The sequence below is a fragment of the Ictidomys tridecemlineatus genome, chromosome 9, assembly GCF_052094955.1.
Source record: "Ictidomys tridecemlineatus isolate mIctTri1 chromosome 9, mIctTri1.hap1, whole genome shotgun sequence".
NCBI lineage: Eukaryota > Metazoa > Chordata > Mammalia > Rodentia > Sciuridae > Ictidomys > Ictidomys tridecemlineatus.
Genome location: NC_135485.1, coordinates 145,298,870 through 145,325,724, shown reverse-complemented (window position 1 = coordinate 145,325,724; position 26,855 = coordinate 145,298,870). Strand labels below are relative to the sequence as shown.

The 26,855-nt window shown below is 44.2% G+C and overlaps 1 long non-coding RNA gene across 1 annotated transcript; it reads right to left on the bottom strand.

Moving 5' to 3' along the window:
• Positions 1 to 13,085: 13,085 nt before the first annotated feature.
• Positions 13,086 to 20,501, bottom strand: LOC144366957 (uncharacterized). The gene is made up of 2 exons (XR_013426177.1): positions 14,752 to 20,501; positions 13,086 to 14,076 (listed from the first exon to the last, which is right to left on the bottom strand). It is a non-coding gene; the product is annotated as an uncharacterized LOC144366957 (long non-coding RNA).
• Positions 20,502 to 26,855: the final 6,354 nt, after the last annotated feature.

Sequence of the window (26,855 nt, the reverse complement as noted above, 5' to 3'; positions counted from 1 at the left end):
CATCTTGGCTGTTGTGACTCAAGTTGTGATGTGCATGGCGGTGCAGGTTTTACTTCCACATACTATTTTTTTTTCCTTTAGATGGATACTCAGAAGGGCATTGCTGGGTCACATGGCAGTTCTATTTTTAGATTTTTTCAAGGAACCACATACTGTTTTCCACAATACTTGTGCTAATTAGCATTTCCACCCACAATTGGGTTATTTTCTTACTATCGACATCTTGGAGTTGTTTGTATGTTTTGGATATCTACCCCTTGGCATATGGTTTGCAAACGCTTCTCCCACGTAGCAGGTTTTCTCCTCTCCCGGTCGGTCCTCTGATTGGCTATGGAAGCTTTTATTTGCACTAGTCTCATGGGTTCACATAAAAAAGTCATTACCCAAAAAAGGTCCTGGAGTTTCCTTCTGTGCTTTGTTCTGTGGTCTGAACATCTCAGTCCTTTGAGTTAAGTCATCATCACAATAGACGCTCCTGCTCAAGCCAGGAGGGAGGGAGCACGTGGCAGCCACAGGTCCAGAGCCATCTGAAATCCAGCCAGTGCCTGCTGTCAGGGATTCCCACTCTGCAGGCAGGGAATGTTTCTTACTAGAGCTCACTTTGCTCTTGACTCTGCACTTGAAAGGACCTTCCTTTCTGTAAGAGTGGCCCTAACTTGCTGCTGAGTGGATGTCGGTTCCTGGATGCACCCACTTGGGGGTGCAGACATCTCTTCACATTGAACCTCCTCAGTGTCTCCCAGCAGTGTGCTTTCACTCACCTCCTTCTCTTGAAAACACTGAGGGTTTCCTATGAATCTATTGGTGCTGGCTCCGTGTCCCACAGCCACATCTATATCCTTTTCAGGAATTTTCTCCTTTAGGCAGAATAATGGCCTCCCAAACTCGTGCAGCTCATGACTGAAGTACTGTGGATGTGCTGTGTTCAGGGGAATTGAGGAGGCAGATGGAATTCAGGCTGCCGTCTGGCTTTGAAATAAGGGGGGTTGTTCCACAAGGTCCTTAGCAGTGGAAGAGGGGGCTGGAGAATCAGCCCTGAGATGAAGGGGTGTGAGAGAGACTAGAGGCCACTGACTGGGAAGGAGGAAGGGGCCATGGGGCCAGGAGCAGACAGCCCGTGGCAGACCTTGGAGAGGAGCTTGGCTGTCCAACACCTGGATTATAGCCCAGGGAGATCAGCTTTGGATGTCTGACCTGATTCTGTATTTCAGAACGTAGGAAAGTACAGAGTGCTGTTTAAGACACCGAGTTTGTAGAGATCTGTGAAAACAACAACAGGAAACGAACGCATCCATCTGCATTTGTACAACAGGCTTATGCTACCTAGAGACCCTTCTGCTCCAGGCTACCTGCAGTGGGCCACTTGCCCACATTGAGGTTTCAGAAGATGCTTTCAAATGCTCTTACAGCAGCATTGTTCATGGTAGCAGAGTATTGAGAAGAACCCCCATGACCAATTATTAGCAGGCTGGATAAATAAATTCTGGAATATTTGCACAATGAATGCACATTTCCAGTTAACATTGCCTAAATGTCTATAGCATTATCATGACGGATAGAAGCAAGCTCTTCCCCAGAATGTGATGTCAGAATTCTTTTATATAAAATTTAAAAATAACATGGACATGCGTACCCGTGTTCTGAGCCTATACAGAGAAGCAGGGGAGAATTTGGCCACAATTAGGCATAGTAGAGGCCCTGAGGCCGAACAACCCCTGGGGAAATGTGACCAAGGAGGAGATACTGGTTCCAAGAGGTCTGGTAATGCCCTTTTACTAAGCCAGGCCAATCTGTAAGCGGCCATCATTATTCATTAAACTAAATATACATACATAGGCTCATTTATATATAAAATTCACACTAAAAATTCAAAAATTAAAAATAGATAATAAAAAGTATGAAAAATATATCAAATATTTCCCAAAGGAAGCTGACATAGCAATATTGCTATTGATTAAATACAAGATGTCATCAAGGACAGAGACGAGGTCCCTTAAGCAAAATAAAAAGAGCAATTCACATAGAAGGCGTACTCCTTAGCCTACATTCTGATTTGATTCTTTACAAATCTCCACCCAGAGAGAGATATTGAGAACACTTGAGATTTCTAGTTGCTTTTAGAAAACCAAGTAGTGATTCTTGTTGTCATTACATTACTTTTGGACAGTTGTCATGTGTGTGGACAGAGAAATTCAAGATGATAGAAAAATATTTTCAGTAGAATATTCTAGTGTTAAATAATGTAATTTTATAATTTTAAGTAGTCGATTCTGTACAGACTTTTGGAAACAGACAAATTAGCTAGGGTTGTAGCTGAACACGATTCATAAATCCCTATTATTTGCAAAATAAGAATGAACAGCAAAACAGGAGGTCATGTTGTGACATGTCCTACAATGAGAAGCCAAAGAGTATCCTTTTGTTCTTTTGAAGGCTTAGTTGGTGAAGTAGAAGAGGAAAAGAGTTTAGGAGATGGCGTTGAGATGTTCTGATGACATGAATTAGGTTTTAATAAGGAAAGCTTTAATATTCATAAGTACCATCTTCATTCCAAAGTCATGTTGAGCGTGGTGTGGACTCCATCATCGCAGAAACAGGAATGGGGGAATGGATAGCAGTGAACTAAGTGGCCAATCTGGAGATGCTTGAGACTGAGGTTCATATGTCAGGTGTGTTTAACTTTAGTTATAAACAGAAGCCAAACGATGGGCCAAGCGGCCCTCCTCTGGCCTCCCCCTCCTCTCCGCTGTCCCTTTGCTGTTACAGGAGGCTCCCTCCCAGGCACCTGGGCTTACCTTGAGCTGGGAGAAGTCAGAGCTGTTCCTGAAGGTTCCGCGGCACAGTGGACATGTGCTGCACGCCCCGCCGTCCTCCAGGGAGCTCTTAGAATGCAGGCGTCCTCGTCACTGCAGCCAACATGCTGCCTCCAGCAGGGCACTGTACGGCTGGTAGGAGGTGCCCCCAAACCTCCTGTGAATGGAGGTGAAGTGATTGGTCTGTGAGAGCTGTGACCTGGTCGGTCCATCCTCGTGTGAGTGGGCTGACGGGGTTGTACCGTGAATGTTAATAACACAATAAAAGGTAGTGACCTTTGAAAAGAAGTTGCAGTTCTAATTTTTAAAGAAACATACAGTTATTTAAACACTGGTTATTGGAATGAGGTGAGAGGCCTACTATGGGGCTATGATAGGCTTGCAGTGTCTTCTCACAGGAGACAACTAACTTAAGCAAGAAGTGGACACTTTTTAGACAATAATCTTTCCCTTAAATTCTATAATTTCACCACTTTTCACACTCACTTGACTTCCCTTTGTGTGGCTTCAATAGCTTATTTCCTCGGCCTTAGGTAGGAACGGCGTATGACTGTGCTGCTTCTCAGGTATGAGAACAGAGAAGCTAATGACTGGACCTCACACTGGACGTTAAGTCTGCAGGCACCTGATACCATCCTGCTTTTCCCATCTTTCTGCAATTTCATAATTTTCTAATTAATAAATACATGTCCAATTTAGAAAACAGAAAAACATAATAAAAAATGTAGTCATTCTTGTATAACACACAAAGCACTACTTTTACGATCTTCCTATATGTTTTATTGACCTTTTTCTGTCTTTGCATATATTTACAGAATACAGAATCCTGAACATGGGGTCTACAACTTTTGCTCATTAAGCAGTACATCAGCTATGCTCATATCTTATGACATACTTAGTATATAATGATGATCTTAAAATAATTCAATTAATGAATAAGATCTAATAATATTAAATTATAATGATTGCAAATTCACCTTACATCAGCCTCCTACATTTGAGCATTTGACTGTGAGTTGTCATTTCCTGGAAAATTATTATTGAGAAACTGAGCTGGCAATACACAAAAGGAGGTAATCACAGGGCAGCTCCTGCCTTGGGCACCATGATGCCCCGTGGGATGGGTCATTTCAAGTTCTTCCCCTGGACATGAGAATAATTTTATTTTACTTCCAAAATTATGTTCAATATTTTTATTAATAACAAAAAATAGTGACATCTATAAAATACTGAGTCTTCTTGTCTATTTCCAAGTCTGTAGATTTCTAGATTTCCAAAGCGATTCTAACATTTCCACATTTTATTGTTTTTTCGAGAGTTCTTGATACTCTGGGATTTTTTAACCTTTGTGTTTTTAAACTGAGTTGCTTTTTTCTCCACATTTTCTTATAATATGTATTTTGCAAAGCATCATTATTTTTTTTAAAAAGTGTTCTACAACTGTCATTCCACCTTCTTTCTATTTCTAATTTATGTAGTATGCATTTTTGGTTCTGCTGAGAGATTGTTATTGGTTTAATTTCTAGCAAAATATTTATGGAAATTCTTAAATATATTTCTCTGCAGTTCAAAAAATAGTATTTTCTTTTTTTATATTGATTGATTCTTAGTCACTTTGAGCTTGTTTTGTTTTGTTTTGCTAGCAGAATGCTTACTTCATATGTTTTTATGATTTAGTAGTAAATTGTCTCCACTGATGGGGAGACCAGTCTAAGACCAAGATAAATCTACTGGAGAGAGTTGATAGAAAACTTCATTCAAAGAGAGAGCAGGAGGAGGGACAGGTGGGGGCCCGAGAGAGGTCAGGTGACCCGTCTCCCTCCCCAGAGCACCGCCAGGTCTGCCTGTGAGGGTGGAAATCTTACAGCCAGGATGGGCCGTGGGTGGCCACGGGGAAGGCAGCAGGGTACGGACTACAGATCCTCAGTGTCTCAGACACCATGGGGTCTCTGCCCTTCTTCCACTTCCTCTTAGTGCAGAGCTTGGGTGGGAGCTCGGGGAGGAAGAGGTTGCCCTGACCTTTGCCCCTGTAGAGCTTAGCTTCCTGCTCTGGGCCGAGGCACTGGATTCCCTCCCCAGGACTCACCTGCTGTTGATGGACTGGGTGTAACAGGGACTAAGGTTTGACGTTTGACGAGGCGTCCTAGGATTGTTGTGTTTTGTTTTTTTTAAACAATTTTTTATTATATGATTCTTTATTTTATTATTATTTAAGTTGAAGGTCCATGATTTATGATTTTATGTCATAACTTATTCTATTTGAACATATTCCTGAAAACATAATTATGATTCTGTACCCAGCTCATTTCAAATTATCATCTCCATACTATGGGAGGGCATGTGGACTCTTGTTTTCAAGTAGTACTACATATACATTCTGACATAATGTTGTTAAACTTCACTTAACACTCAGCACTGTGTAACATTGTTTTAAAGACAGTTCCACGGGTCCTACACTGTCGTTTCCCTCTCTTGTATTCAGATATAGCTTGGTAGGATACTTTGGGGGGTATTTTTTTCCCCATATGAATGGTATCTTTTCTTCAGTTCCTTTTATACGTGAAGTAAAACTTGGGTGAACATAGACCATGTCGTTTAAACTGTTAGGAAGCATCTCCCTGGTGCCGGCACTCAGTGTGTCTCAGCCCCGAGCGATTGCTCTTTGCTGTGGACACATCTGTTCTGGCCTGCGGCTGGTGGATTGCTCTCTTCACAGGGCTGTCCAGATGTGGGTGCTTCACTCCTTGGATGTCACCTCTTTAAGTCTCTGGATTCAAGTAAGAAATTTTATTAAGACTTTATTTCAGTAGGTCTTCTGTTCTTTTTTTCTGGCATTCTTTATTGGATTTGGATCTCTGTGTGCTGTTGTCCAATGTCATACCTGCCCCGGGCGGTCCCAGCTCGGTGGTCTTCTGCAGTTTGGCAGGATGTCTCAGTGGCTCACCAGGCATCTCATTCCATTTCCTGCCTTCACAAATTTCTCTGTTACATTGTAGCTCATTTAAAATTGATCTTGTATGGAAGCATTTTTTTTTCTTTTCTATTTAACTGTATTTTACTCTCCTCCTGTCTGTCCGCCCTTCCTTTTTCTTATTCTTTGAAACTGCAGATCTCACACTTCAAAGACACAATAATAGAAACGAGTTTGGTAACAGAGTGCGAAGAGGAGGAGCGGGCACCGAGAAAGACTCCACACACCAAGGCTGGACCTGCTGGGTGAAGGGAGGACCATCGTCCCCTCCGTCTGTTCTTGGGGAGCCAGGATCTCGAGCTGTGTTGGAGGACTTCCTGGAGGGCTGCACTAGGTCAGGGGCCTCACCACTTCTGGCACCCGGTCCTCACACGTCTGGGCGTCCCCAGAGTCGGCCTTTGGCCTGCAGCAGGTGGGAGGACGTCCCAGTGGGTGTGCTGCATGCAGGTACCCGAGGCCCCGTGGGCTTTCTTGCCTCTCGGTGGTGCTGAGGGACAAGCATCCCGTGGAGAACCCGCAGGTCAGCAGAGCACCCGAGAGAAGCAACAAACATGAACCACAAAGGCACTTCCTAGCTGAGCCCACCGGTTCTTAGAGATTTGAGATGCATGAGAAAAAAACAAGCAAATTACTTTCATTGGGTTGGTTTGTTAAGCAGCCAGTACAAAAATTTTTCCTCTATTTTCTCCAGAAAATCATTTTCAAAAGTATTTTTTCTGTATTTTTCACATTATTTCTTTTGACAATCTATTAGTGCATTGTAACTTCATATAATAGTGGGCTTCATTTTGGCGTGTTCATAAAGGTACACAACAGCCACATTTCAATCCTGGGTCTGACTGTTTCCCTCTGCACTTTCTTCCCTGATCTCCTTCCTGTGCTGCACTGGGCTCCTTCCACTTATTTTTAATTGGTGCAATAGAGTTATGTATAAAACTGGAATGCACCTTGATACCTTTGTACATGCTCATGACTTAATTTGGCCAACTTCACTCCCCAGTTCTTACCCTTTCTCTCCTCCCTCCCTCCTCCTTGAGCTCCCCAACTCTACTCTATTAACCTCCCTTCTATTTTCATGAGATTCCTTTTTCTCTCTAGCTTCCGCCTGTGAGACAAAACATTCAACCTTGGCTTTCTGGGTCTGGCTTATTTCAATTAGCATGATGTTCTCCAGTTCCATCCATTTACCAGTAAATGCCAAGAGTAAAACTATATATATATATATATATATGCCACATTTTCTTTATCCATTCATCTGCTGGCAGACACCTGGGCTGGTTCTGTACCTTGGCTATTGGGAATTGTGCTGCTATAGACATTGATGTGGCTGTCACTGTGGTATGCTGACTTTAGTTCTTTCGGATAAATACTGAAGAGTGGGACAGCTGGGTCATACGGTGGTTCCATTTCTAGTCTTTTGAGGCATCTCCAGACTGCTTTCCAGAGTGCTTGTACTAATTTTCAGCTCACCAACACTGTATGAGTGTGCCTTTGCCCCACAGTCTTGCCAGCCTTCATCATTATTTGTATTCTTGTTAACTGTCATTCTAACTGGAATGAAATGAAATCTCAGGGTAGTTTGGATTTGCATTTCTCCAATTAGTAAGGATAGTGAACATTTTTCACATACCTGTTGGCCACTCATATTTCTTCTTTGGAGAAGGCCTGTTTAGAAGGTTGCCCATTTATTGAGTGGGTTTCAAAAGTAATTTTTGCTGGACATAAAGGTGCACACTGGTAATCCCCAGAACCTCTGAAGACTGTAGCAGGAGAATCACAAGTTCAAGGTCACCCTCAGCAACTTAGAGGGTCTGTCCCAAAATAAAAAATAAAAAGGGCTGGGGTGTAGCTTAGTGACAGAATGCCCCTGGGTTCTATCCCCTATATGAAAAAAAAAAAAAGTAATTCTGTACTTTCTGTTTAGCAAAAAAATTTCTATAGATCGAACTTTAAAATGTTATTCCCTACTTCCTTGAAATCCTCATTGAAAAGATTAGTAGATATTTCTTAAATCATCTTTCTGTCAATGTGGATGAAGCTTCCTCTCTCCGACCACAGGTCTGGAGGCTTCCCCAGAAACCCAGCCACTGGGTGGAGCAGGGAACATGCCCAGACCCAGCCAGGACTTTGTCCCCTCGAAGTTTCTGCCTGGGAGCCCTGATCTGCCAGGAAGCAGGCCCCGGCAGCAAAACCTTGTGGGCTGTTCACACTCTCAAAGAAGAGGCTGCTCAGCTTTGTTTTGGCCTGAACCCCTCCAGAGCAGAAGTCCTGGCTCTACTTGGCCCATCGCTGGTCCGCTACCTGCTCTCCTGGGATGTCACCTGGGAAACCGGAGCTGCGTGGGCTCCTGGGGGCATAGCTACAGCCACCTTCCTTCCCCATTCCCACTTGACTGTTCTTATCCAGTCACCAAGACTAAACCTGCTCCTAACGCACGGCCATGATTGTAGCCTAGGGAAAGTATCATTCGAGGGGTTGCTGCTGCTCCCTGCCTGCGCGGAGCAGCCCGTTAGGCTTCTGGTAATAAGGCGCTTCCTGTCCCAGGTGCGGGCCAGCAGTCCTGGCGGCTTTTCCCTCACTGCGCCTCTCTGGGAAGTCTGGCTCCACTCGCAGCCTCCCTCTCTCCCCTGGACACTGGGCTAGCCTGCATTTCTCAGTCTTCTTCGCCTGGGTTTGCTAATTGGTTTTTAAGGAACAGAATGGGAATAGAAGTGAAACTGACCATAGTTATTTAAGGAATTGTTTCCTTTAGTTACCGACTTTTATTATTATATATAATACATTTGATACCTGAATGAAATAATTTTAATATCCTTCTTCAATTTAATAAACTTATATTTTAAGTTTTAAAAAATCAAATTAAATAGAATAGATGGACACATTTTTCAATTAAACTTTGTATGTATGACCCTATCAGCTTAAAAATATAAAAACAATGTTAAAAATGAGCTAATTAAACAAGAAGAATGAAGCAGGAGGTATCACAACACCAGACTTTAAACTACAAAACCACAGTAACAAAAATGGCATGGTATTGGCATCAAAATAGACATGTAAACCAATGGTACAGAATAGAAGACCCAGAGACACACCCACATAAATACAGTTATCTCAGACTAGACAAAGGCACCAAAAACATACATGGGGGAAAGATAGCCTCTTCAACAAATGGTGCTGGGAGAACTGGAAATCCATATGCAGCAAAATGAAATTATCTATCACCATATCTATCACCCTATCTCTCACCATGCACAAAACTCAACTCAAAGTGGATCAAGGACCTGGAAATTAGACCAGAGACTCTGCACCTAATAGAGGAAAAAGTAGGCCCAAATCTCCATCATGTCAGATTAGGCCACTACTTCCTTAACAAGACTCCTAAAGCGCAAGAAATAAAATCAAGAATCAATAGATGGGATGGTCTCAAACTGAAAAGCTTCTTCTCAGCAAAAGAAACAATAAATGAGGTGAAGAGAGAACCTACATTTTGGGAGCAAATTTTTGCCACACTCACGTCACATAGAGCACTAATCTCCAGGATATATAAAGAACTCAGAAAACACCAAAAAACAAACAACTCAATCAATATGGGCTAAGGAGCTGAACAGACACTTCTCATAAGAAGATATACATTCAATCAACAAATATACAAAAAAGTGTTCAACATCTCTAGTAATTAGAGAAATGCAAATCAAAACTACTCTCAGATTTTATCTCACACCAGAAAGAATGGCAGCTATTAAGAATACAGTTAACAATAAGCAAGGATGTGGAGAAAAGGTAAACTCATATATTGCTGGTGGGACTGCAAATTGGTGCAGCCAATATGGAAAGCAGTATGGAGATTCCTTGGAAATCTGGAAATGGAACCACCATTTGACCCAGCTATCCCTCTCCTCGGTCTATACCCAAAGGACTTAAAAACAACATACTACAGGGACACAGCCACATCAATGTTTATAGCAGCTCAATTCACAGCAGCTAAACTGTGGAGCCAACCTAGATGCCCTTCAATAGATGAGTGAATAAAAAATGTGGCATATATACACAATGGAATATTACTCAGCAATAAAAGATAATAAAATCATGGCATTTGTAGGTAAATGGATGGAGTTGGAGAATATCATGCTAAGTGAAGTTAGCCAACCCCAAAAAACCAAAAGCCGAATGCTGATCCATAATGGGGAGGGGGTATGGGAAAAATAAAAAAACTATGATTGGGCCAAGGGTAGAAAGGGATGAGGAGGGGTCATAGGGGCAGGAAAGATGGTGAAATGAGATGGACGTCATTACCTTAGGAATGTGTATGACTCCACATATGGTGTGTTGCTACATCGTGTACAGAGAAATGAAAAGTTGGGCTGCAATTGTGTACAATGAATCAAAATGCATTCTGCTGTCAGATATACCTAACTGAAATAAATAAATTAATTAATTAAAAACAAGCTAATTAAAGCAAAAATAAACAGGAACACTAATAGAAAAAAAATTAAAGTAGACATAAAAGGAGGATAATGAGCAACAATAAATAATTGTAATGGTATGAAAACGTTACAAGCATAATAAATTCAACATTTTCATATTTCCATAAAAGTTTGAACTTGGAACATGCGGCTATCGTCTGACATAGTAATTCATGTAGCTAATTCATTAGTAATTAATAAGTGAATTGTAAGAAAAGCAAAATATCTGTCAACGCTAAGATTTAGACCACAATGTAAAAAATTTATACCCCAATATGACATTTTATTTTCAAGATTTGTTTTTTGATTTCTAAACAAAAACTAGTTCCTTAAAAATTTAAACATCAATGTACCTGTGACCAGGTATTTATGCATGAGAAATAAACCCCAAGGTGCACTTAAAGCCTGTACACAGATGTTCTTAGGAACTTTATTCATAATAGTTGGAGTAGAAAAAGTAGAATGCCTCTCAGGTGGGAACGAGGAAGGGGACGCAGCGTGTCTGTGCGGGTGTGCAACCCAGCAGGAGGAAGGACGGCCGCACCTGCTGGCACAGCTTCAGTGTGGAAGGACTAAGGTACACAGTGCGCAACCCCGCTTACTGGACAGTCCAGAGAAGGTCCACCTGCAGTGGGAACGCAGCTCAGTGTTGTCTGGGCTGGAGGCAGGATGGTTACTGATTGAAAGGGAGACAGAGATCTCTTAAGGAGGGTAGAGATGTTGTAAAGTAGGTCCGGAGACGCCTACGTGGCAATGTAAATCTACCCAAAACCACCGTCCTCCTAAAATGGTGACTTTTGTGCTGTGATTATTGTACCTCAATAAAGCTGTTTTTTACAAAAAATAGACACATACACAATTAGAATGATTGGATTAAAATTCAAAGCTATTGAAACAGTAAAATATTCCCTTCATTTGTACTAACAGATATTACACTTTGTAGCTCATGCTCAGTTCCACTGTTTTGGATTTAAAACGTGAAGTGCTAAGTGTTCACACAGAAAAATGTAACTGAAGTAATTCACTTCTTTTTCCACAATTGCTGTGCTATTCTGTTGAAACGTGGAGGCCAACACCATGGGACTGGAGACCCAGTGGCAGCTGAAGTGGCCTGGATGGTTGGGCCATTTGAACATGGCTGCAGGACGGCAGGGTGGAGGCTGTGGGCAGGGCATAGGCTGCTGGCAGGGCAGAGGCTGCGGGCAGGGAGGGTGTGCGACTGGCCTGTCCCTGCACCAGCCTTCTCCTAGGGCACAGCTTCTGTTGAACGTAAGTGATGGAAATGAGCTCATGTAAAACTTCACGCGTGCATCATGGAAGCACACTCTTCCATAGCAATCGTTCAACATGTGTGCGGCCTCAGTAAACAGGACAAAAAAGCAAGAAAACATTTCAGTAGATGCAACAAAGTGTCACTTTAAATGTCACATCCTAATATTTAAACTAATGTAATAGGAATAAGTAGACTAGATTTTAATAGAAACTAACTTTGCCTCAAAGGAAAGCGAACGTTTTGCTTGATGCTCACTCATTCAAGAACCATTATTTCAACTGTTTGTGGGTCAGCAATAAAATCAGAATATGTGAATGAGTAAAGAAGTCTAAGCTGTATTGGTCACTATATGTGACAAACCAGCATTTTTCAAAATCGTAGGATTGGATTGTTAAGGAAGAAATTCTTTAAAAAGTCAATTAAAAAATTAGACACTGGGAGAAATCTGAGTGGCAGCTCTTTTCGAAAGTGCTCATTAGGAAGAAGTTTTTCAATATGAAAAACATGTATTCACTGGCTTATGTGATCGCAGGATTTTCCCTTTAGAATTCCAACCCCAAGCATGAAACGTGTTTCCTAGGAGACCTGTAGACCTAGATGAAGGAGAGGTGAGCAGCTTCCAGAGGACAAGCTGCTCGTGGGCAGAGAGGGCAGAGCCCCTGTGAAGAGGCCAGCCTTCCTGACCATCCGTAGCTCAGCTGACGTCGACTGCCCACGTCTCTGTAATATTCCTCCTGATGACCGAAGGCAGACCTCACTTGGAAGAACTAATATATTTACTTTCTATTGCTGTGTAACAGACCATGAATTAGCACTTTAACATATGCATGCACACACACACACACACACACACACACACACACACACACACACATGAGTTCTCCCTTGCCATCCACTGGGTTGGACTCCAGACCCTCTGGATGCCAAACCCCAGGGTGCCTGCATTTCTTGTGTAAAATGGCACAGTACTTGCCTAACCCTGCACAATCCTCCCATAAGCTTTAAGTCACCTTTAGGTTACTTGTGATGTCCAATATGATGTAAGCACTTTGTAAATAACTGTTAGGCTGTGTCATTTAGGGAATAAGGACAAGAAAAAGTCTGTGCCTATGCAGTACAGGTGCAAGTTTTCTGCAATTTTTTCCCAAACACTTTCAGGTTGCACTGGCTCAATCCACAGATGCAGAACCCAAGGGTGTGGAGGGCCAGCTGCGCTCAGCGGCCTTCTCACAGTTCCTGTGGGTGGAGGTCAGTAGTGGGTGCAGAGCTGGCTCCTTGGCTTGGGGTCTTACCAAGCTTCATTAAGGTACCAGCTGGGGATTCCGTCCCCACACCACTGTCACTGCGTGCACTGCTGGTGGCTGTGACCTCACTGTCTCTGCAGTTCATAACTTTACACAGAGAAATGGTTCATTTTACGCACAACTCTTTTTATTTTATGCTATAGTTAATGTTTTGTTGACTTTTAAACCACACACAGGCTCAGGCCTCTTGAAAGCTCTGGTGGTGGTGTTGGGGTGCAGCGAAGCGTCGGAGGGGAGAGACCACACAAGAGACTCACTTCATGCAATCGCAGGGGGAAGTTTATTGAGGATCCTGTTCCAGCGCGCTGGGACTCTGTGCTCACTCAAGAAGGGAGAGCAGCCCAGAGCCCAGAGCGGAGGGCAGGTGGAGCTTAAGTACACTTTTTGGAGAGGGTGGGGGGCTTTGCATGCATCAGAACAAATCATCATAAGGCGCGGGAAAATTGAACAACAATTCTGAAACATGATTAGTACATACATTGGCGGGAACAATTTAGGCAGAGATGATTGGTCATTTCTAAGTGGGGTACACATTTAAACTGATTGGTTCTGGGGCCTAGATGCGTACGTGCCATGCTACCTAGAGCCCTTAGCTATTAATCAACCAGGGAATCAATGGAGACATTTACTAGGCTGTTCCCTCATTGTTCTAACAACTACAGGGATTACAGGTTTTGGGGGTAGCAGAGGGACTCTAACAATACTAGTCTTTTACTTTTTAACCCAATCCCTGCACTTTGGAAACTTTAGGATGCCTGGTCTTTTACACTTTAACTCAGGCTCTGCGGCTTAGATTCAGCTTGGAAATTTTACCTTTACATTCCCCACTCCTTTTTCTGACTACTTTTAATCTTAAAAGTACTGAATCAAAATTATTGGAAGGTCTCATTTTCCATTTCTGCCAGTGGAGCATATTGCTGCCTGATTACCATGAGTTGTCCTGCGTTTCCTGGAATCAATTTCAGCATGGCCTCCATTTTAGATTTCACTCGGTATTAGATCCCGATTTGTCTAGCTACACTGACTACCTAACTTTAAATCTGGCTTCATTCCCCCCTCTAATTTGGGAACTCCTTACTGCTGTGAGGAAGGGGGACGAAGAGAATCTTTCTGGCTTCTTCAGGCTGAAAAGGGACGGCGTGGGGCAAGCAGTTCGGAGTCCCCCCTAAAAGTATCGGGTCTATCGAGTGATCCATGATAAAAGTCCAATTGAGGAGTAATAGGCTGGAGGGCCATTTGAGTGATGGTTGGTCTACAAGAGAAACAAGAATTCATTAGTACTGGAACCATATTGATGCAGCAATAAATGCCATAGCACAGGAATATGCCAATGAGTATGATGGCAAAGACAGAGACTAACAATGTTTTCCACCAGGAAGTACCAAGAACCAGAAGCTAAGATATTGTTTCCATAACAAAGTTGCTGAGGACATGGCTTCTATCTGAGCATGTAAATCTTTAAGGATATTTGTCACATTGCCAGAAATATCAGGAATGTAAATACAACAACCAACATCTAGGGTTACAGATATCTTTTTCCTTAAGATATAGTCTAATAATTTAATGCCATCTGATTCTGCAAAATCCTTTTACTAGTATGACCTCTGTGTCTAATAGAGAAATCTTTAATTTTACTACTTAGGGCTGGGTATCCATATTAGCAAACATCAAGCCTACCTGCCTTGGCTAGAAATAAAGGCCTTAGACTAAAACTACTCTAGCAGTCCCTTTGACAGTTATCAGGCATTTCTGTCTAAGAATCTTTTTTGTAGCCTCCAGTTTACTTATTTTTGGAAGTTACATTTAACTATTATTATCATTTAAAATGTCCAGGAACAGCTGTGCTTTGGCTTTGACTGTCTTTGCTAAGTGTTTAAGATGAAGCAAGTCAAACTGACTTTGTTTCCACCTGTTTATTAACAGTCACCTGAATTACCCTGGGGAGTCCTCGGGAACTTCACAGCAGCTTCTCAGTTCTGCTAGTGCCATTTGCGCTAGGATGGGTCCAGGCCTTGCTTGACCATACGGCTTCCCTCAGAAGCATCAGGGATGTCTCCCTTCTCTGATGACCCTCCTCTTCACAGCAAATGCACTGATTGGCTTTCTGTCCTCCACTGGTCTCATTAATCTCCCTGATCAGGAGGTTATGTGGCCTAGAGTTGCAGAGCCCTTTGGAAAAGTTCCCTATTCCCTGATTCAGACTGACTCAGAGGGCAAGAGCCAAGTTTTTAATTTTAAAACTTAATCTTAAACATCCAGCAAATAAGTCAACAGCCTTATATTAAGGGCACTAAACCTCAATGTCTATCTCTCTATCCTGTAGGTGATAACTCCCCATCCTAAGTTAACCCAGGTTGTGAGCTCTTAAAGCAGTACCTCTTTAAAACATTAACAGGCAATCCTTAGACCATCTAAAAGCAAACTACAAAACAAAACTAACTAGGATAAAAACATATTTAGTTATGTAATAGCTACCTTGAATTTTGGCAGAGTTATACATTATAATCCCCTGTTTGAGGTCCTGGCAATCGTGACAAAAACCAGCTTTTGAACACAACCTTATATGCACTGAAATCTGGTCTATTTCTTTCATAGTCACTTTTACATGTAGTGAGATGGGACATAGAGTTTTATCTCAAGTAAGGCAGGGCTCTTTATAAATCTTAAATACTATAGTTCTGAAGCTGATCTTTGCTTTTTAGACATCATTTTACAAAGCCTACATAAACTGTTGCTCAAGTTTACATGGACATTAGCTACCACAACATAATATCACACCTAAAACATGAATTAAGGAAAGGCTGAAAGCTTTTAACCTCTTGTAGGAAAGTAGCAAAGTACTTCTGTGTTTTACAATAAAACCTTTACCCAGATTAGGCTCTCATTGTCTTAAAAATACATTTAAATTATATCTCAGTGTAGAAAGTAACATAGAAATTTACATATCTTACTGATAACAAGTCCAGTTATAGAACACAAATGATAAATAAATTTCCAACATGTTTTTTTTCTTTGATCCTAAAATTACCATATAACTTTAGGACACCAGCTTGTAAAGCTTCTACCCTACAGACCTGTACACCTGGAAGACACGAACACACCAGTAACATCACAATTACACTGATGATCCCACGCCAACCAAGTTTGGCTTCCAAAGAAATGACTAAGGGGGAGATGGCAGGGCTTGGATAAATGGCAGGCAACCCGTCTATTGGCAAGTTTTTTTTTCAGATATCATCACCAGCACCTGAAGAAGATCAGAGCAAATAAAAACAGAATGAAGATAAAAATTAGAGCAAAGATCAATTTCTGGCAGAAGTTCCATGTTGGGGGACTGACAGAAAAGAGACCAAGGACCATGAGGAAGCTTAAAAGAACATAAAGACTCATGAATCCAGGATGGCAGATTAAGAGGTTCTCTGAACTTGTTGTTTCCCGCTGTCCCATGTCGGCTGCATTCCATCGTGCCTGGTAGTGAGCTTCAGCACTGAGTGAATTGTTCTCTTGAAGATGCTGGGGGTCCATCGGTCGTCAGAGACTGGAAGTGCCTAAGCAGAAGCTGGTTGGAAGTTTAATTTGAGACTTTCTGCAATCGGATTTGAAGGAACTTCATTATTCAGAGCAAGAGAGCACAAGAAAGTATTGAAAAATAACAGTTGTTGTTTAACCATAGTTGTGTAACTTACTCAAAAACTTATACACATAACCAATTTACATAAACCTCCTTTATCCCTTACTTAAACCCTCTTGATTACTTAGTCACATAGACTCTCCTATCTAGTGATACAAAAATTTTTTTTTATCAGATCCATACCTAGAACCTTTTAGTTTTTCCTTTTTATCTATTAACCTCCTTTTGTTCACATTTTGAAACAATACTTGCCAACCTTTGAATTTAAGCAGAGTTAACATTTTATTAGGGCCTTTTTTTAACACCTAGAGAAACTTATAAGTTTAATTTTAAGGACATCTTTACTTTTATCTGTTTACCCAATCTAAATTGAACCATTTGAATCACGTTAATTAAAGATATTTGGATCTATTTTTAATTTTTCAGGAGCGCTCCTCATCTGGCAATTGTTATATCACTGCAGGATATATGGACATACACACATACAGACATACCGACATACAACACATAACAGGAGTGTGCACACATAACAATAATAAAGGCCTCGTAGCTTTTCGCAGATGAAATCTCCATTGCAATGTTTTTGTTTTTGTTTTTGTTTTTGTTTTAAAAAAACTCCACTGATCAGAAAAACATTAACTTAGGTCCTCAGGATCAGAATTACGAGCTCAAAAAAATACAGAATCTAAGAAAAACAAGAGTCCTAAAAAAAAAAGATGACTGGCCAGTAGTTAGTAAATACCATACAATTTACTTCTTGGTTTGGTCTAGTTTGAGTTCAGGTAAAAAGACACTTTTACTCTCTTTTTTTTTTTTTTCTTTTCTTGGGCCTGAGCTCCAAGCTGCTTCTGTTTGCATATCGGCTTAAGCCCTGGCTAAGATCTGGAAGGAGCAGGGAGAAACTGCTATTTTGAGCAGACACTTTAGGCCTAACGCATTTTAACCTTAAGTTATAATTACAAATTTAAGAAGCAATTTCTAAAATTTCATATCTTTTTACACTAGAAAAACTTGTTCACATAAAACTAGAAATAGGATCTCTACCATCAGAAGAAATTTCTTTAGGACCCCTAAGCCACTTTGCTTTTTCTGAAGTTTTTAAAGTAGCATTAAGTTACATTAAATTTGCCCACACACTACCATGTATATCTAAAATTAAGCTTTGAAAATTTCTAAGACTGTTGGTATTTAATTATCTAATGTTATTGTAATAAGCCAGACCAACGTTTTAATTTAACACTTTTTCCTAAGTCTTACACACTGAGAGAAACAAATACCATATCATAATTTACTATTCTTGCTCAAATCAATGCACTGTATATCTAATGAAATCTCCTTAGGCTACCCAGTTCAAAAATTGAAACCCTTTAATTTTTTTTTCCCAAGTATTTAAGTTTTTTTTTTTTTAGCATGAACTTTCTGAAATCAAACTAAACAATTTGCTTAAACCCAACTTTTAACTGCAAGATAGTGCAATGCCTTAGAAACCCATTTAGATACCAGATTGTTACAATAAAAAATTAATTTTTTTAGACACACATTTAACCTAGATTATCCCTAAGAAACAATCAGACAACCAGATAAGAAAATACCTCTCCAGGTTTTGAACTTTCATTTAATTATGACTCCCATCAGTAGCACCATAGACTTCCCCATAAGTGGACCAGATGTTTTCACGTAGGGGCAACTATAGGTGTAAAATTAAGGGTCTCAGTGTGGCTGGCTTTACTGCATTCAGTGTCCCTTATTTTTAAGTAAACAGAGGTGGCTTAATCTTTAAGATGTAGATAAGGATTGAGGACACTCCCCAGAACTAAATGGTTCTGGCAGCTGCTGGGAGTCCCTTAATCTTATCTCTCACCCGCAGATCAGCTCCTCCAGTTTGGTTTGACCTTAGGAACTAGGCAATTTTTTTTTTCCTAACTTTTTAGTAACCAGCTCCCAAAAAGCTCATCCTCTGCTTGCAGTTGTTTCGAGTGCTAGGCTTCCCCAAGAAAGCAGAGTGGAGACTCCTTAAAAGTTTCCTCGGGAGTGTTAAAATTTGTGACTGAAAATTTGGTTCCCGTCTCTAAAGCCAATTGACACCAATTTAATAATGAAGACAGGGCTTTGAGAAAAGTCAAAGCGAGATGTCAAAGTTGTTAAATCCCCAGCAGGCAGCTCTATTTGCACTCAAGCCCGTTATGGGAGGGAAAGGAAACATTGTTTCCCTAGCCTCAGTATTTAGCCTTAGACGGAATTTATCACCCGCCTTGGGCTGCATTTTTAAGCAGCCCGACTCCAGAAAGACCCGTTCGCTTCTTTGGCCCGTGATCACTGCGGCCGAGGAGGGCTGTAACACTCGGGGGGATTTGGGGACCTGGTCCCTTCTACCCCCACGAGGGAGGGAGAGGGCCGGTGCCCCAGCGCAGCTTTTTTTTTTTTTTTTTTTTTTTGCTTGCCGGGCGGACAGAGGTGGGGCAGTCCCTTACCGACTCCGTCTCCGACCCCTCCCACCCCGCTGTGGTTGCAGCCGGTTGCCGGCAGAGGAGCGGGAGAAGGGGCGGTCCCCCGCCGACCTCACCCCTGATTCTGTCCGCCCGTCCGCCGCGACCGCCGGAGCACCCCCCCTTCTCGGGAGACGGCCAGGGGGCGGAGAGGACAGGCGGGTGGAGGGACCGGAACAGGGACAGGACAGATCTGCCATACCGCCTGGTGGAATCCTCCCAGCGGACTGCACGGACCCCACCCATGCAGGAAGAGATTCGCAGATGTCCTGAAAGGTTAGAAGCCATGATCTAGATGGCCATGCAGCCTGGCTGAAAGACAATATCTCTGACTTTGCAGATTAGAGAGAGAGATGAAGGGGGCCATTCAACTCTGAGGGTGGGCCACTCTGAAGCGCAGAGAGACAACACAAACGTGACGCAAACACGGACACACACACAGTAAACGGTTAACACAAGTCCAGAAGCAAAGATTAAAGACAGGCAGTAAACTCAACCTGACAAAAAGAGTTGCCGGCAAATCCAGACGGGTTGGCAGCAAAATACACCGACGAGGGTCCGCCGCCCCTCTACCTGATGGGGGGGCACTCCTGTTCCCCCTCTACCCTCCAGAGCGGCCTAAGGAGGGAGTGGCTTTGTGGCGCCTAGGCACGTCTGCCTGCCACCGCCAGGGGGAGCCTTACGCTCTCCACTGACAGCCACACACACACACTGCCAACCCCACCCGAGGCTCTGGGAACTTACGTTCCCTGGGGACTTACGCCCGCCACTGAGCCAGAGACCAGAACCTGAGCGATCGCAAAAACAAAAATAAAGAGGAGAGAAGGGGAAGAAAGAGGGAAGAAAGAGAGAGAGAGGGAAAGAGAATGGCGCCTTACTTACCCCCGAAGTAGTCCGTTGTTAGGGTCTCCCTGTCCGGCGATGCGCAGTTCCCGGCCAATGCACCAAAATGTTGGGGTGCAGCGAAGCGTCGGAGGGGAGAGACCACACAAGAGACTCACTTCATGCAATCGCAGGGGGAAGTTTATTGAGGATCCTGTTCCAGCGCGCTGGGACTCTGTGCTCACTCAAGAAGGGAGAGCAGCCCAGAGCCCAGAGCGGAGGGCAGGTGGAGCTTAAGTACACTTTTTGGAGAGGGTGGGGGGCTTTGCATGCATCAGAACAAATCATCATAAGGCGCGGGAAAATTGAACAACAATTCTGAAACATGATTAGTACATACATTGGCGGGAACAATTTAGGCAGAGATGATTGGTCATTTCTAAGTGGGGTACACATTTAAACTGATTGGTTCTGGGGCCTAGATGCGTACGTGCCATGCTACCTAGAGCCCTTAGCTATTAATCAACCAGGGAATCAATGGAGACATTTACTAGGCTGTTCCCTCATTGTTCTAACAACTACAGGGATTACAGGTTTTGGGGGTAGCAGAGGGACTCTAACAATACTAGTCTTTTACTTTTTAACCCAATCCCTGCACTTTGGAAACTTTAGGATGCCTGGTCTTTTACACTTTAACTCAGGCTCTGCGGCTTAGATTCAGCTTGGAAATTTTACCTTTACAGTGGGGGCTTCCTCTGGCAGCTGAAGAGGCCCTGGCTACTTGCTTTTTGGGGGGCAGCAGGACAGCTGTGCCCTTCTAGTCTCTGCCCTGGGACGGACGCCAGTACGTGAGATGACCTCGCTCTTGAAGAACTCAAGACCAACTGACCGCAGAGTCCACTACACCCACTTGATCTCTGTTGAGAGCCACAGCGCGTCGGAATGGCCCCTGGCATTTTGCCAGAAGTGGTTGAGAGGTGACACCAGCGAGCCATTAAGATGTGAGCGGTTTTTCTTCTGTCCCACCCATCTCCAGGGACTGGCAACTTAAAACAAAAACAAGCGAAACAAAAGGAAAGAAGAATCTTTAAATGGCTACCCATCCTCTCGCCCTGCCCTCAGGAGCGAGCAGTTTACCTTATCACTTTCCCTCAGGCATTCCCGTGGGCCACCAATTGCCACAGTCTGGCTGGGCACAAATCACCAGCCGCTCAAGCAGGAACAAACTTTATTTCCGAACTCCCCCAAACGCCACACACGCGGTCCTCCCAGCGACCACACACCAACCGGAACTCCCTCCACCGGAATCCACCAACCAACGTGAACTCTTCAGGAATCCCTGCGTGAGCTCAGCGGGAACTCCGCGAGAACTCAAAATTCATCATCTTAAAGGCTCGCTGGTGTCACCTCTCAACCACTACCTCTGGCAAAAATGCCAGGGCCCATTCCGACTCGGCTGTGGCTCTCAACAGATCTCTTCATCTCGCAGTCTGGTGTGACAGTCACCAGACTGACATCTCATCAACGTACCACATTCATTGGTTCAAAGCAAGCGGCAGGTTCCATCTGCACTAAGGCGAGAGGCAGGCTCAGGGAAGATGACAGGGTCGCCCCTGGTGTCCACGGTGATGGTGTTGGACAGGTCAAGGGGAGGCTGTGTGGTCCTATGTTGGTGCTCGCCCCCTGCCCCATGTACCAGGGAGAGCACCATACAGTGTTCCCCATTTTGGAGAAGGGCGTGGTCGGCAGCCACAGTCTCAGCTGTCCCCATACCTCAGTCACCAGGACGCCACACGCAGTGCTGGCAGCTGGGTCCTCACTGTCCCCTGGAGTTCACCACTGTACATGGAGAGATGGTCTATTTTTTGCACAACTCTTGTTTTCTTTATGCGGTAGTTAGTGTTTTATTGATTTTTAAAACCCCATACAGGGTGGTTATGTTGCCTACGAATGTGATTTTCGAACACGAAGGTACAACTATAAAATGTCTAAAGAGTGGGTCTAGCAGGTTGGAATCCGCTGTGATAGGCAGAGTTGACATACGCCCTTCCTTCTGCCTAAAGGAACAAGTCCTGAGTCCTGACCCTAAACCATTAGCAGAACACTCCCGGATGAACTTACAGCATGGAACTCCGGCCCTCGGAAGGGTGATAGGAATGTGAAACCCTGCAGCTGGCAGAGAGGCACCTGCGCCGGCCAGGAAGGCAAGGGGGCAGGGGACCGCCATCAGCTATGGCTTCACGAGCTGGAAGAGGCCCCCGCCTGGGCGGACCTGCGTCAGGCAGAGTGATGACCTCAGTCCTGGGCCCAGACTGGCCGCGACTGGAGGAAGACCCCCTGCATGGTGAAGTGTTGTATTGTCAGTGTTTCACAGCTCAGTGAACAGAGCATCGGAACCAACCAGGTGACTGGGGCACTGGCCGGATGGCCTGCCATTATCAAAAGATGGTTTTCTCCAGGAACAATAAAGACGTCTCTCCGTGGGCTCCCTCCCGCTCCTTCTTCACAGAGATGGGCAGAGAGCGCGAGGCTGGCCTGTTGGGCAGACATAGCAGAGGGAGTCCCTCCCAGGACAGGGGCCTCTGCTGTCCTGTGCTGGTGCTCAGTGCCCTTCCCCACACCCCAGGAGCACAGGGAGCGGCCCTCTTCACTCCAGGGAGAAGGCCGTGTTCCGTATTCTGCTGTTTGCATTCTTAGCCTTTGGAGAGGCTGGACCCAGTGGGGCAGGAGCCGCGACCCTTATGTGGAGAAAGCACAGTTGCAGACAGGCCGCAGGGCATGTCTGAGGGCAGTGGGAAGGGGAAGAATGGAAGTTCAGTAGATTTGGCAAAGTGGAATGAAGAGAAGGTAGGGAGGATGGGAATAGGAAAGACAAAATGAATCAGATATAACTTTCCTATATTAATTCATAAAACTCAACCAGTGAAACTCCACATCGTGCAAAACCACAAGAATGGGATCCTCGTTAGAAAAAGCCATACTCCATGTCTGTATAATATGTCAAAATGCACTCGACTGTCATGTGCATCTAAAAAGGACAAATAACAACAACAACAAAAGAAAGAAAGCATTGACACTATTCGTAGAGAGCAGACTGTTAAAATAAGACTATTTGTAAGAAGATAAGCAGCATATTAATGGATTCAATAAGTAGTATTAAATTGCAGAACAAGCTGACCCCAAGGTGTCACGGTTTGTGCGTGTGAGACAGTGCAGAAGGCTCTGAGGAGGGATGACTGGTGGTGAGACCCTGGACCCAACCAGAGAATCCATCCTCTGACGGGATTCACTGAGTGCAGCTGACGGCATGTGGCCTGGGGAGGCGGCATCAGAGCGTGGCTTTGAGGTCTGTATCTGGTGAGGGCAGTCTCTCTGCTTCTGATCCTCATGTGAGCTGCCCCGCTCCTGCACACTCTTCTGCCATGATACCCTGCCCCATCTCTACCCCGAGGAACGGAGCCGGCTGTCTACGGACTGAGACCCTAAAACCAGAGCCCCCAGAGAATCGTCTCCTCCTCTAACTGTTCTCGACAGGTCTTTAGCCATAGCAGTGAAAAAGCTGACTAAAACGATCGACATGAAGATTTTGGTCTGCTCACTGCTGAGTGTTGGGAGTCGAGAATGCAATAGGCTTTCCGTTAATACAGTTGAGTGAACGGTCTGGTCGAGGTGAACATGATCTGCACGACTTGGTAGAACATGAGGAAATTCTGAGTCTGGGCCCCTGGTGTTCACCTCTGCTGTGTTACACTGGGCAAACGCACGTTTGTTTCACGTCTATAAAATGAGGCTGTTAATGTGGCCTGGCTACCTCCAGGGTGTTAAAGGAAGAGAAGTGTCTATAAAGGAAGCCACCACCCAGCCCTCAGCCTAGGACTGTTTGAGTCCAGCATCATTTCACAGCATGAGTTTGCAGATTTTCTTGCTTAGTTACAGAGAAAGTGGTAACATTTCCTCCTTGAGGTGATCAATGCTCAATGGAGGCTCTTTTAGGGGGGCATATCTGCTGTCCTGGAGACCATCCTCAGAGTTGGCTGGAAGATGCAGCCTGTCCTTCACCGAGGGCCCTGGACTGGACTTCCCCTGAAGCAGCAGCTCGTCACCTGGTGGCCTGAACCTCCCAGATGCGGATGTTGCAGACATCCCTGCTGCCATGCTGGGCAGAAGGGTGGCCACTGGACCTGGGTAGAGGCTGGGGTCCATAGTGCATGGCATCCTCCCCCACATGATTTTTCAGTCCAAAACCCTCTAAGGGTTTTTGGAGCTGACTACCTGCTTTCAGAATCATCTTCCAGGACCGTTGCTTAGGGGACAGAGGATGGGTTCCCTTCTGTGGGAAGGTCTGGCGGTGGTAGTTGGGGCCTTGAGGGATGGGAATTTGGAGGAGCACACAGGACCCAGAGAAAGAGGGCAGAACCCGTGTTTTGTATGTGCCGTCACTGGAGCCGCTAAAGAACTTACAAAACCAGTGACTGTTTCTCGGGCCATTTCTATGTTTTACGGTCTACAGAAGGCGCTATGAATGAGGACTTCTTTTACAAGGAAAAACGTGACTTTGACTTCTCATGTCTTCCTCCAAGGGTAAGAGGCAAAGGGATCGCCAGTCTTTTAAGTGAGGATTGTGGGGTTTGGGATCTGGGCTTACTTATTAAAAATGGTTTTTGTAAGAGACATGATGTTTCTAGTTGGTTACAAATGTATCTTCTGAAAAGGGGATGATAATGGTTCTAAGTACTCTCAATTCTTTTCTTTTCTTGAAATAACAATTCTCCTGACATACCCCAGTAGCAAGTTGGGTTCAAGTTTAGGGCAGAAGACATATGGAGTGAGTGAGCTACGAATTTAGAAGAACAACTGGACATTCTAGATTATATAAATCAAGATTTATTTATTAATCTGAAATAATTGCAGCACAGCCGTATTTAAACAGAGCTAACCTTGCTGCATAGTAATTCTGGGTGAAAGGGGGCCTTGTCTTCATAGAACCCCAAGCCACAAGCATCTGCTGTTCTAAATTCTTTCTTTTTCTTATGCGACTAATGCTAATTGAAGAAGTAGAAGGAATGCAGAAAATGCTGTTACCTGAATGGAGTTTTCTAAAAAGAAATATTAGTTTTAAAATAGAGGTACATACATACCCGAAAGAGCACAGAAGAGTTGTTAATAAGGATTATCGATGGATAGTACGACTTTGGGTCTCTGATTTCTAACAGCACGTGCAGATGAATGACTACCAAAGTCTTGCCAATCCTAAGGTACAGTCGGTGGCCGACTTGCTCTTCACCTATTTCATACCACGTCTACGTGCACGCTTTCCACGCCACAGTGCACCTGGTTTGGATTCGCCTTCTTTCTTTCTTAACCAGGGATTTGTTTTTCTTGGCTGTTTAATGACATGAAGGCATTGTCCTTTGCTGACTCGTGTTTGGGATGTGGTTAATGAATATTAACTCGGGCAGCACTCAGGAGACCCTAGTTCACGGGGACTAGTACCCTGTGAACGTGCCTTATCACGTTGTCTGGGCTCTGCTGTTCATATCCTCGAGATAAGATTCCTGGGCAGAGTGCGTTTGGGAAGGAAGCCACTTGGGTTGCCGCAGTTTATTTTGGGAAGGAAATAATCAATTCCGAGCCGTTACCGCATTGCTGCGGGGCCTGTGGAGCTCATTTCCCTGTCCACTGCCACAGGCTAATGTCACATGCTTACAGCGACTTCAAAGGCACAGCTCCATGCTTTGTAGGTTTTATTAACACGAGATTTCTCTGAGGGCACCAAGTGTTTGTCATTAACATGACTACAATCCACAGACCCGCCCACGGAGGTCATAAAAGCTGCAGGGGAGACTTGTGTGGCCCTCGTGCAAGACACTGTTAATGGAATCTGGGTTCCTGTTGAGTTACCAGGGCTGGGGCTGGGCGGGGAGTCGGGGAGCAGCATTGTGCACCCCGCCTGGACTTTTCTGTCTTCCTCTTCTCTTTAAAGATCCAGGGTGATGAACACAGTGATTCAGGCTCACAGGGAGACAGTCGAAGCAGCTCACAGGGACATCGGCATCTAGCCCACATCCAGGCAACAGTGACCCCCTGGCCGCCCCTGCAGCACATTCTAACCAGGCCTTAGTCACGCTAGGAGCATTTAACCTCCTCAGACACAATGACAGAAAACACTGAGGTAAGGCCGGGGGACACCCACGTGGAGGAGAGAGGAGAGAGAGACACCTGCATGAGAGTTCACGTTGCCAAGCTGAACTCTCTTGGTGCTCATTCAAGACCTTGCAGCGGGGCTGTCCCTGACCCTGGCCTTTGCTGTGTATTTGAGGAGCCTGGCAGGGCAGGCACTTCTTTTTGTAGGCCATGGTGGGCGGCCCTGGGCAGAGCAAGAAGGTGGTTGGAGTTGAGAGCTGACTGTGCTGCACTTCATGTTGGACCCCACTTCATGTCCCTCGCCAGCCATGCCATTCTGTCCACCTGGGGGGGTGTCCTTTCCACACGCAGGTGAGCCAGGCCAGTAGTCAAGGGAGAGGGGCCTGCTCTCAGGGGCCCTGGGGCTTGCTGTGGCCTTGAGCTGCAGCTGCACCTCAGTGAAGTTGTGATGTCCAGGGAGGGGGGAGGACCAAGGCACCCCCTGGAACCGGCTGGCTCCTTCGGAAAAACAGAACAAAACTGAGGAATTTGTAGGAAAATCATTAGCAGTTGTTTGGTTATTTTTCTGTGTCAATAGACTTTTGTTTAATATTTTAGATATTTGAGCAGTCCTGTAATAGCTTTTGTTTAGTTTCCTTCACATTAAAAATAGACAGTTGAGTGGCCAGCTCTCCTGAGTGGGGTTCTAAATTAGGAAGAGAAGAGAAGAAAGTGATATGGGAGCTCTATGCCAAAATAAACTTCCCTGGCCAATTTAAAGTTCACAAAGGGAAAAAGATATACCATGAGGTTGATTTTATTTTCATCTTACACTTAATTATCAAAATGCCCCTGATTAGTATTTGTTTAGAACTCAAAATCTTTTTCAAAGGGGAATATTTTTGGAGAGGGATCTTCTTTCCAATTAAAACAGGAATTGCAAAACCCTAAGTAAAATCCATGATGGAA